This window comes from Chionomys nivalis, chromosome 21 (genome assembly GCF_950005125.1).
Source record: "Chionomys nivalis chromosome 21, mChiNiv1.1, whole genome shotgun sequence".
Classification (NCBI taxonomy): Eukaryota; Metazoa; Chordata; class Mammalia; order Rodentia; family Cricetidae; genus Chionomys; species Chionomys nivalis.
The window spans coordinates 2,706,154-2,717,569 of NC_080106.1; positions in this window are offsets into that span (position 1 = coordinate 2,706,154).

Consider the following 11,416-nt stretch of genomic DNA (forward strand, 5'->3'; position numbering starts at 1 on the left):
CCTCCCCCAAACTGCTTTTTCTACCATGGCATTTTGCCACAGCAATAGAAACCCTAACTGAGACGAATGGTGTTATCTGTCACACCGATCACTTAGGCATTACTGGGGATCTGAGTTCATTCTATCTAATACTGCTCAGAAGAAATAGCATTCAAATATGCTGCACCCTGCTGCACCGATCCATGAACACGAAGATCCCTGGGCTCCTGGCTCATGTCTGTCATCCCAGGACTCCAAAGGTTGAAGCAGGAAGATTGCCACACATTTGAAACCAGCCTGACCCCCCCAATGAGATTCCAGCAAAAGCTACAGAGCAGGACCCTGTCTAACAAACAAAACAACAAAAGCAATATTAATTTCCCATCTCTGTTCAGCCCAGGAAACTTCTAGAGTAAAGGTGTTAAATATGGGGCAGGTCACATCAGGAAAGAAAGCGTGGCTTACACCACTTCTTTTATTTGACAATTGTATTTGGTTGTACATGGCAAGCAGGCATGTCCAACTTTTTGACATAGTCACATGACACTGATAACCATAAAATAAAGTTACCAACAATGAAACAAACAAACAAAAAAAAACACGCTAACGTGCTAAAACTCTAGTTTTGCATTGTCTGAAAACTCTCACCTCAAAGTTGAGAAAAGAGTTTATTCTGAAGCCAAATATGAGTGACTGTGTCCTGGAATCACAGACATAAGCTATCCCAAACTTCACATTCCAATGAGCTTTGATGATGTTTAATCATTAATACAACAAGGATATCATAAATCAAGGCACCTTTTAAGTAAGTTGGTGGGAACATTAAGTAGGTGAGCTAGGGCCGAAATGGAAACTGTGGTTCTGAGATGCTGATGGGAATCCTAGCTTTTCAGTTGGCTGTAAAACCAACTGTACAGAGCCAGGCAATGGTGGCGCATGCCTTTAATCCCAGCACTCGGGAGGCAGAAGCAGGCGGATCTCTGTGAGTTTGAGACCAACCTGGTCTACAGAGCTAGTTCCAGGACAGGCTCCAAAGCCACAGAGAAACCCTGTCTCGAAAAACCAAAACCAAAACAAAACAAAACAAAAAACGAACTGTACATTCCAAATGACTTGAACAATGGTCACAAAGCTGTAAGAACAGGAACAGAGGGCAAGAAATGGCTATTAAGAGATCGGCAGATCACTTGAATAATCTGTCATTAGGTTCCGGACCGGCAACATTCTAACCTCTCCATGATTATTGAAATTCTAATCAGTCACTTGGTCTTGCAACAGTATCAGCTGAAGATACAAGTTCCTCCTGGGACATTTTGTTCCCAAGTTGCACTCACAGCGATCTTAGACTGTATGCAGTCACAGGGTAGAAGCGATGATGCTGCCTTGTTCTTCATCGCAACCTGTTCAAAATATCTAGGGCAATTTCAGTTCCAAGCCTGGGGCTTGTTGGGTCTGCTGTTCTTAATTAAATGCTTTTTCATTGCCTCCCGTGACAGCACCTGGTAGCTCTGGCTTATTCATTGGCTCTTTATTGAGGTAGGCTTGCTGATTGGCTCCCTAGATATGTGGTTGCCTACTCAGCTGAGGTGTACGGTTCCCGGAGACGCCCATTGATGGAGACAAGAAATTACGGAGGTGGAACTGCCCACTAGTTCTGGAGCAGTTTGTGAGTCTGACATCTGTGTTTAGTTCACAGCTATGGCTTCTGAAAATGCAGCCAGTCAGGAAAGGCTGGCTGCCAGGGCGACCCCCTAAGGCCACTTGGAACTGCAAGGAGGAATGGTCGGAGAGCGGAGAGCGCGCCAAGACCAAGAGCTCCGGGGACCAGCAGCTGGTGCTGTGGCTCAGAAGCTTTAGCCCAGCTCTGTTTGGTTAGTGGACATCCGCCTGGGTGAACCGCAGATCATGGGGACGGCTCTGGTCCTGCAAAACATAAACGAAGAGGCGCTATGAGTCAAACTGGACCAGGGCTTCTGTGTGCCTCCGAGCCACAAAGAGCTGCAAGACGGTGGGAGGGGCGAGTTCCTGCCTTGACGGTTTCCTGGGGCTGCAGAAGTGGGGCTGAGAATAAACAAGACTCCCCAACGAAGTCAGCTACCTGTCGTGACTGTAGGCGGGCCTTGGCACATGGACACAGTAACCCTTAGCTGAGGACAGTGTTCTTGCTAATCCTTGTAGAGTATTTGTCTCCTTGAACACATTTGCTCTCTCCCTAATGACAGGTAAACCTCTGGCATTTAGCAGCTTAAAACAAAGTCGATGTTGCATCTGAATTAGTTTTCATTTCACTTGAGTTTATTTTGTCCGAGAAAAATGGCAAAGCAACACTTCAATTTCCCATTCCATTTTGTCCAGTTTACCCACTAAGTCAGAGGCCAACGCTGAAGTTCCCAACCTCAAAGCCCTTTCTCGCTGCAATTCTCCCATTATCCCTGCAGCTTCCCTCTGGATGGCCCTCTCGGCCTCAGACTGCTGAGTTGCATCACCCATAGTAGTAGCCAGGTTGCCTGTGCAGTTACTAGCTGACACCTCCACCCATGATGTGCTACTCAGTGTCTCCTCTAGACATCTGGCAGTTCTCTCAAAACATGTCCATACTTCCAGACAGACCCCACTTGTGTGGGTTAGATGAGAGTACCCCCATAGACTTATACATGTGAATGCTTGTTCAACAGTTGGTGGAACTGTTTGGGAAGAATTAGGAGGTGTGAGCTTGTTGGAATAGGTGTGTCACTGGGTTTTTGAAACTTTGAGGTTTCAAAAGCCTACATCATTCCCAATTCTTCTTCTTCTTTTTCTCTGCATCCCCAGGAAGACAGTGCAAGGACAAGCCCCTGGCACCCATCTGCAGCTCTCAGCACTGGGGAGAGCAGCCAAAGTCTGGGCCACCGCTACTAACGGCAACAACACACCCACAGTGCCTCCTCGTATGGGTAGAGTGAGGGCCAGAGAGAAGCCTCTCCCTTAGTGCACCCACGTGGAGGTTCTGAAAGCAGAGGAACCCAGCACCGTAGAAGAGCCTAAGGGGCAGCACCAGCAGGGGACTCGGGAGCCACAGGGTCATGGAGTGCGCACGCAGGGGATTCTAAGCGCCATGCCACACTGCCCACAATTTCCTGCTTTATCTCCCGATTATCTTAAGGGCAGGGTAAAAGACAAGGGGCGGCTTCCTTATTTCTTGCCTCTACTAATACGTGTCTCCCAAACCATCCAATCTCAACAGAATACTAATCAGTAAGCAAGAGACCACCCATATCACAAAAGGGCTAAAGAGTGAGTGAGAGCCCTTGGCCAATGAGATGACAGCACCCTGTTTGAGTGTTGGTGCCACTGCCTGGTGACGTAAGAAGAAGCCCTAATGATGGCCAAACCAGCAAACTCATGGTGCAAACCAAAATTGCTTTTAGATGTTTTAAACAGGTTATCTGTGATGTACACCTTTAATCTAGAGGCAGACGTGTGAAGATCTCTATGAGTTCAAGGACAGCCTGGTCCACACAGGGAGCTCCAGAACAACCAGGACTACATAGAGAGACACTGCCTCAAACAAACAAACAAACAAATGGGTTATGATGAAGGAAAGAGTAACATCACTCTGTTCAAGCTGGGACTATACCCACTACCCCTACTACCTGTTGGATGCAACTTAGCCTTAATTGCATGTGATATCTGGGAGGGAGCAGAGAGTGCAGGCTGGGGTAGGAGGTCCATTTAGGTGGCTACTGGGAAGATCTCACTCCTGATGGGTAGAGACTTTTCAGTGTGGCCTTTTGAGAGAAGCTCCACGCCCCCTAAATAGCTCCTTGGCTATGCTCTGTAAGGAAGCCCAATAAACTCATTGGTTCCCCAAACTGCGCTTTGGTGGAACGGTGCCTTCCTTTGTCCCTGGGACCTTAGATGATATTTGTATCTCCTCCTGGGAAGGAATTTCAGCAGCTCAGGTAAGAGATTGCATTGTGATTAACATTTGAACTCCGCCTCCTGAAAGACTAAATCAAAACCACTCACCTAAAGGGCTCCTAGACCGGAGGCTCCCAGAGAATGAAGGGAAACACCTTGGTCATTTTGAGCCATTTTGTATGATCTGTTACACGTCAGTGGATAACTAAGTGTTGAACCTAGAACCTGGGATCAGAGATGAATTACCTTACAAAAATGCACTCATGATCATAAAATTTACTGCTCTTCTAATGAATGGAGAAGCAGCTACCATAAAAATAATGGCCCGCTGAGGGCTGTAATAGAGCGCCGACAGTTTGCAAGTTTGTGGCGCTATCCTATAGCATAATTAACACCTTACAGCAGTGGGTCTCAACTTCCTAACGCTGCGACCCTTTAATACTGTTCCTTGTGGTGTGGGGACCCCAACCATAAAATTATTTTCATTGCTACTTCATAACTGTAATTTAGCTAGTGTTATGAATTGTAATGTAAGTATCTGATAATCAGGACATCTGATATGTGACCCTGATTTGGCCCCAGAGGGGTCACGACCCACAGGTTGAGAACCACCGCATTTCTCCCAAAGCCAGAGTATAGAGCTGTAGGGATGGCCAGGCCAGAGATAAAATTGTCCCATTTGGGTGTTATGTAGGTTAGTTTATTTCAGAAGTAAAGTTTGGTATATTTTAGACTTATCCAAAAGCAGTGACTGTTTTAAACAAAATACCCTCTGTTACACGAATTTATATAGAATACTTCAGAAATTAAAATCTAGTAGTTAACACATTTACCATGTGTCATGATGAGGGTTACAGGAAATATCTCAACAAACAATACCATTCAAAATCTTGGCTTATAAAATATATCTTATGAATGATTATGAATATAAAAACTGTTTATATGTGTTTTTTTAAATAATATGTTGCTTTAAATGTTTAAAAACCAATATGTTTAAACATTTAAAAAAACATAATTCAGTTCGTACCCCATTGACTTGTAAGTGCTCATGTAAATTCAGGTTGTTAACTTGACTCAGCCTTCCTTTTGGCTCATAATAAAACTAAAATTTTGTCAGGCAGTGGTGGTGCACGCCTTTAACCCTAGCACTTGAGAGGCAAAAGTAGGGGGATCTCTGTGAGTTTGAGGCCAGTCTGGTCTACAGAGTGAGTTCCAGGGCAGGATCCAAAGCTACAGAGAAGCCTTGTCTCAAAACAAAACAACAAAAAACCCTAAAATTTTAAGGAACAAAACAATAACAAACTACAAAAAGGGCATATTTAACCAATGCGATGATATTATAGCTAATAAGCATGGTTTTTTTTTTTTTTTTTGGAACATTAAGTCTATTTCTAAGGGCAAGAACTCCGTCCAGACGCTTTCTCTTTGCCCCTCCCCGCAACTCCAGTTCTGCAGCACGGCCCCTGCCGCTTGAGGGCATGGAGTAACTTTAAGAGACGTTTGCTCCCACTCCAGGATGCATTTTTTTCCTATTGGATACTTGCCACCCTTTGAGATACCACTCTTTATTCCAAAGATTAGCAGACAACTTATGTCTCAGAATAGCTGAGATCAACAAAACAACCAACAGCAAATGTCGGAGGAAACGCAGAGAAAACAGAACCCTCGTTCACCGCGAGTGGAGCTGCAAGCTGGATCAGCTTCTCTGGAAGTCGATGTGAAGAATTCTGAGAAAGCTAACAGGTCTACCATAAGACCCTGCACGCCGCTCTCGGGCTGCGTGAAGACCTCCACACCCTGCTTCACAGACACTCACTCCGCTACGTTCACGCCCACCCTAGCCATCATAGCCCGGAAATGGAAACGGCCAACGTTTCCACAGAGATGGAAGACCGGGAGAAGAGCTGCACCAGTGGACTTGGGGCTTTTCCTGGTGTCCACAAAAGGGACACACAGAAAGGACAGTAGAAAATTTATGCTTTCTGAGGCGGGAAGTGGGCAGGCCCAGCAGGTGTAGTCAGCACCTGCGTCCCGGGAGGGACCCCTGGGTTATATAAGTCATCTCTCTTTAAGGGGATCGTTTTCCCTGCCATCCTCCGTTACCTCTTCAGGTATATCATGTTTCTGTTCCCTGTCTGGCTCCCAGCTGTTCCCTTCAAGATGTTACACAGACTTTTTTTTTTTTCCTATCGCAGGAGGTCTTTAACCCTGCCCGGGTAAGGGAAGCTCATGCTGTCTTCGTCTAAGGGCCCCACCGACCAGGGGCCAGGCCATTTCTAAAGAGAGTCAGAGGACGTCACTGTGTTTTCATTCCTGCCTCGCTGGGTCTTCAGACTTGGGAGGCCCCACGACCTGTATCAGAAAGGAACTTACTAGCTATGGACCATGCCATTGTGCCAAAGGATGCTGACATTCATTACGCCCCCTGGTGTCCGGCAGGAGACTACAGATCCACGTTTGTGTTCCCTTTCTCCTCGTCATCTAGTATTACCCATTTCAGCACAATGTAATCACAATATATCATTAAAAATATCCAAACAGGTGATGGGGGAGCAAATTATCCAGACAGCCCACTTCTCACACTCCTCCCCAGAATAGTTTTGAGCTCAGATGCTGAAAACATGGTTCAGGGTTTCAAGTCTTTGTCATTTCCCAGTGCTTAACCTAGGTTTTTTGTTTTCTCTGTGGTCAGCTGCCGTGCCCCCTCCCCCCCACGCCATGCTCCAAGCCATGTCATAACTGAACTGTCACATGTGAGAGTTTCTGGATCTAGCTACTAACAGAATTAAAAGACAGGAGAAAATCAAAATGTGACAGTTAGCATGGAGAAAATATTGGGCACAGCAAGCAGAATTAGACAGTGAAGACAGCGCTTTATTAGAGGTAAGAACACACAAACACAGAGAGAGAGAGAAAGAGAGAGAGAGAAAGAGAGAGAGAGAGAGAGAGAGAGAGAGAGAGAGAGAGCATGACACAAAGACAGAAAGACCCTACACAAAGTAGAGGGAAAGCTTGGTGGCCCTAAGATCCAGAGTCTTCTCAAGGGTTGGGTTTTGTTTCTGTTGTTGCTGCTGATGCTGTTTTTGTTTTTAAGTCATTGAAAGATCTTCTCACAAACTAGGGTCAGTCTGAACAGACTCAGGTTGGCTCACACAGTGATGCAAACATGCCCTGGTGCTGTCTTGAACATCTCTGGTTGGTCCATGAGCAGGTGGGCCCTACCAGTGGGAGAGAAGCCTGCCGGACCTTTGCTTTCCACTGCCAGGCTCCTGCCTCAGGAGGAAGCAGCCGGCCACCTTGGAAGCCTGCCATCTTTGTTCCCTAGACATGTTGCCTTTCCCTATCTGCCTGCCTGTCAGGAAATTTGTCTGACTCCTCTTCCCTCACTGTTCTCTAACTGGAGAGCATCCAAAGTCTTTGGGGCTGATGCTTTTAGCTTTGCCAGGGGCTGGAGTGTCCTTGGTGACAATCTATGCTTCCCCAGGTCTTGAGTATTGTCTTTCAACAACAGGACTCTGTTAGTCAGGGCTCCTAAAGCTGGAATGAAACACCATGACCAGAAGCAGCTTGGGGAGGAAAAGGTTTATTCACTCATAGGGTCATAAAACAGTTCATCATCAAACGGAATGAAGATAGGAACGCAAGCAGAGTAGGAACTGGGATGTGGGAGCTGATGCAGAGGCCATGGAGAGGCATTGGAGGTTGATTCTGGTGATAAAAGATGTCTAGTTAGGGCATTGTCTTCCCAATTATTTGGTGACTTCATTTAGATTTCCTTTGCAGAGTCAGGCAGTGGTGAAGCACGCCTTTAATCCCAGCACTCGGGAGGCAGAGGCAGGTGGATCTCTGTTAGTTTGAGGTCAGCCTGGTCTACAAGAGCTAGTTCCAGGACAGGCTCCAAAGCCACAGAGAAACCCTGTCTTGAAAAACCAAAAGCCAAAACAAAACAAAATAAAACAAAAAAAAGATTTTCTTTGCATGTGTATATATTTTAAGAAGCTTTACAGTAGTGGGCTTCCATATGACCCCTCAGGGGGCCCTTAGTGTTCTGTCTCCCTTCCCTTCCCTGCTCCCTAGTCTCTTACCATATAGCTAACCTCCATGGTTATATGGCTTGTAACCTGCTTATAGAAGACTTCACAGATAACATCCACATGTGAGTACTGACTATGAATGTCCTTTGGGTCTGGCCTACTCAGAATGATTTTTTTTTCTCGTTTTATCCATTTATCTGTAGATTTCATGATAATTTTTTGAACAGCTGAGCAATATTCCACTCTGTAAATTATCACGTTTTCATTATTCATTCCTCAATTAGTAGCCATCTAGGCTGTTTCCAGTTCATGGCTATTAAGCATAGAGCAGCAATGAACATGGATGACCAAGTATCTCTGTAGGAGGATCTAGAGTCCTCTGTGCATCTGCCCAAGAGTGCCATGGCTGGATCTTGAGGCAGATCTATTCCCGGCTTCCTAGGGAACTGCCACACCGATCTCCACAGTGAATATAACCATTTTCACTACCACCAGCAATGCACACTTATTTCTTTATCTCCACACACGCCTCTGCTCTAAGTCATGGCTCACAGGCATGGAACCAAGAGCTGCTCCTGGCTCGCTGGAATCCCACACCAGGGCACAGGACAGGGTAGTGTGGGACGCTAATGTCAAGATGACCCCTCCCCAGGTCCAGCATCACCAGGCTAGGAAGCATGTACAGAAACAGACTTGCTGCACCTGGGAGAGGATCTTCCTCTAAAAGTGACCCTCCTCTGCCCTCCTCTGCTCTCAAGACCGGCATCACACGCACTGTCAAAGCAGAGGCAGGTAAGAGGGCTGTTCTGACACAGCATCCGTGACCAAGGAAGGAGCCAGCAGTGATTGTGTGGGGTGCTGTCACCTCTGCAGCTCGGCTTGGGTCTGTGAAATGACAGCAGGAGGTCCTAGGAAGAAACCACATGGTCCCCAGACCAGGGAAAGGCCCAAGGGAAAAGCATGGGGACTGAAAGGGGGTTTCCAAAGTGTATACTTCCTGTGGTTTAAAATTTAGAACTGGGGAGCTGGGGAGATGGCTCTGTAAGTGAGAGCATTGTTGCTCTTGCAGAGGATCTGGGCTCAATTCCAGCCCCCACAGTCATCTGTACCTCCAATTCCAGGGGACGTAACACCCTCTTCTGACTTCCACAGGCACCAGCGTGTACACGCGCGAGCGCACACACACACATACACACAAATTAAAATAAATTTAAAAATAAAGATACAAACAGTCTTTTGAGATTCATTAGGATATATTCATGCTTTTTTTTTTAAATGCCTGTTGATTCATATATATTAATCAATGATGAACCAGCTTAGGACTTTTTCTAAGTGTTGATAATGGCTTTCTCACTGATGACCTTGTACTTCTCAGAAACATTACCTCTCATACCATCTGCATATAAAATTGATTTACCTTGTCTATTTGTATGTCTCCGTATCAGGGAGAACTGGCTAAAACCTCCAATGTAACTCTATGAGATAGACTAGGGCCACATGCTGAGTTCTAATTCATGAAGAATCACAGGGCTTAAAGTAGCACCTTCCTCCATTCTGACTGTAGTTTTGTGCTGTTTAGGTCCCCAGTCAAAAAGCGGCGAAACGAAGGACGATGTTTCAGCGACCTCTTCTGGCGAAAGGTTTGTCCTGGGGGAATAAAATGTGCATTGCAGGCGTGGTACGCCACCTAGTGGAAGTAAGCGTGTAGTGCACCTCAGCGGCGTCTTCTGCCATAGTTACCCCGATCTTTCCAAAGCTGGCAGCCAGAGTGGACATGAGTTACCCTCAACACAAACACAGTTCTTCTCTCTCCACCTCAGTGGAAAGTATCTGGAGAAGAGGAAATCCAGAGCTACTCAGGCAGGAAGAGTGCACTCCCTCTCCAGCGAGAGCCATGCTCACCTCTCCCCTTGGCAAAAGTCCCATGACATGGCTACAGAACCCCAGGGCACTGATGGTGCTGATGTCATTGGAGAACTCGGGCGGGCCAGTGTCTTCTGTCTAATCTGTCTTCGTTAGGGTTACTGTTGCCATGAAGAAACATAGCCAAAGCAAATTGGAGAGGAAAGGGTTTATTTAGCTCACATCTACATCACTGTTCGTTGTTGAAGGCGGTCAGGACAGGAACTGAAGCAGGGCAGGAACCTGGAGGCAGGAACTGATGCACAGGCCATGGAAGGCGCTGCTTACTGCCTTGTTCCTCTTGGCTTGCTCAACCTGCTTTCTTATAGATCCCAGGACTACCAGCCTAGGGGTTATCCCCTTCCACAATGGGTTAGGCCTTCCCTGATCAACCACTAATTAAGAAAACGACCTACCAGCTTGTTTACTTACAGCCTGATCTTCTGGAGGTATTTTTCCAGTGGAGTTCCCTCCTCTCAGATGGCTATAACTTACGTCAAGTTGACAAAAAACTAGCCAGCACATAGTCCAATGGGACATTGGCCTCCAAATGCCCAGTTAAAAGTTCTCTCATTGGATATCATGATGAAATTAAATCATCATCCTGATTTCCATGAAGGAATGACATGTGCTGTAAGCAGCCTGTAGGAACTGCTTCATTTATGGTTGTGGACACCAAGAAACACTCAACCTGGCATAGCAGTGCACATCTCTAGTCCCAGCCCTTGAGGAGGAGGGCAGGGGCAAGCAGATCTTTGGGAGACAGAGGCCAGCCCTGGTTTACATAAAGAGGTCCAGGCCAGCCATAGTAAGATCCCATCCTTCTAAACAGAAACAAGTCCCCCTGTCCCGGAGAGTCTTTTTCAGTAAATTGGCACCACAGGCAAATTTGTCACTGCCGACATTATGAAGAGCTCTGGGTGCAGAGTGTAAGGCCGAACTTCATCATGCCAAGAGAAGATTCTTAATGAATTCGGAAGCCTAGCAACAACGTGCTCCAGACAGAGCCAAAGAACATCCCCAGAAATCAGTTATATCCTACTTTAACGGGAATTGGCTAAAGTACTAATACAAAAGTGTCAAGGCCACGAACTGATGGTTTTAGATGCAACACTCTGTGATTTACATTAATAGAATTTATAATAATATGAGGAGGAATAAGAAAATTATAAAATTGTTCCATTCTGCTAAGAAACAACTGTATACATATACCCCAATATCTTCCTATATAAAGACACTAACATGTTCCCATTATTGACAGCATGGCTACATGTGTCTGAAGACACCAGAAGTATACAGGACCACGACATGGATTCATCAGGGCACAAACAGACACCAGCCTACCGAAGCCTTTCTCCCAAATCAAGGACACACACCACCACAGAAGGAGGAAAAGCAGACTTCAGTCTGGTTGGTTTTATGGTTATTTATACAGGAAGAGTAAGTCCTCTTAGGTCAGGGTGAATGACTGCAAACAATTTCCCAACAAGCGATTCTTATTTCATAAATGAGGGCATTTCTGTGGTGTCAGGCTGTGAGTAGTTCTTATTGGCTGCATAATTCTGCCGTTCAGTGACTCTGGTTGGGTAAATTCCGAGTTT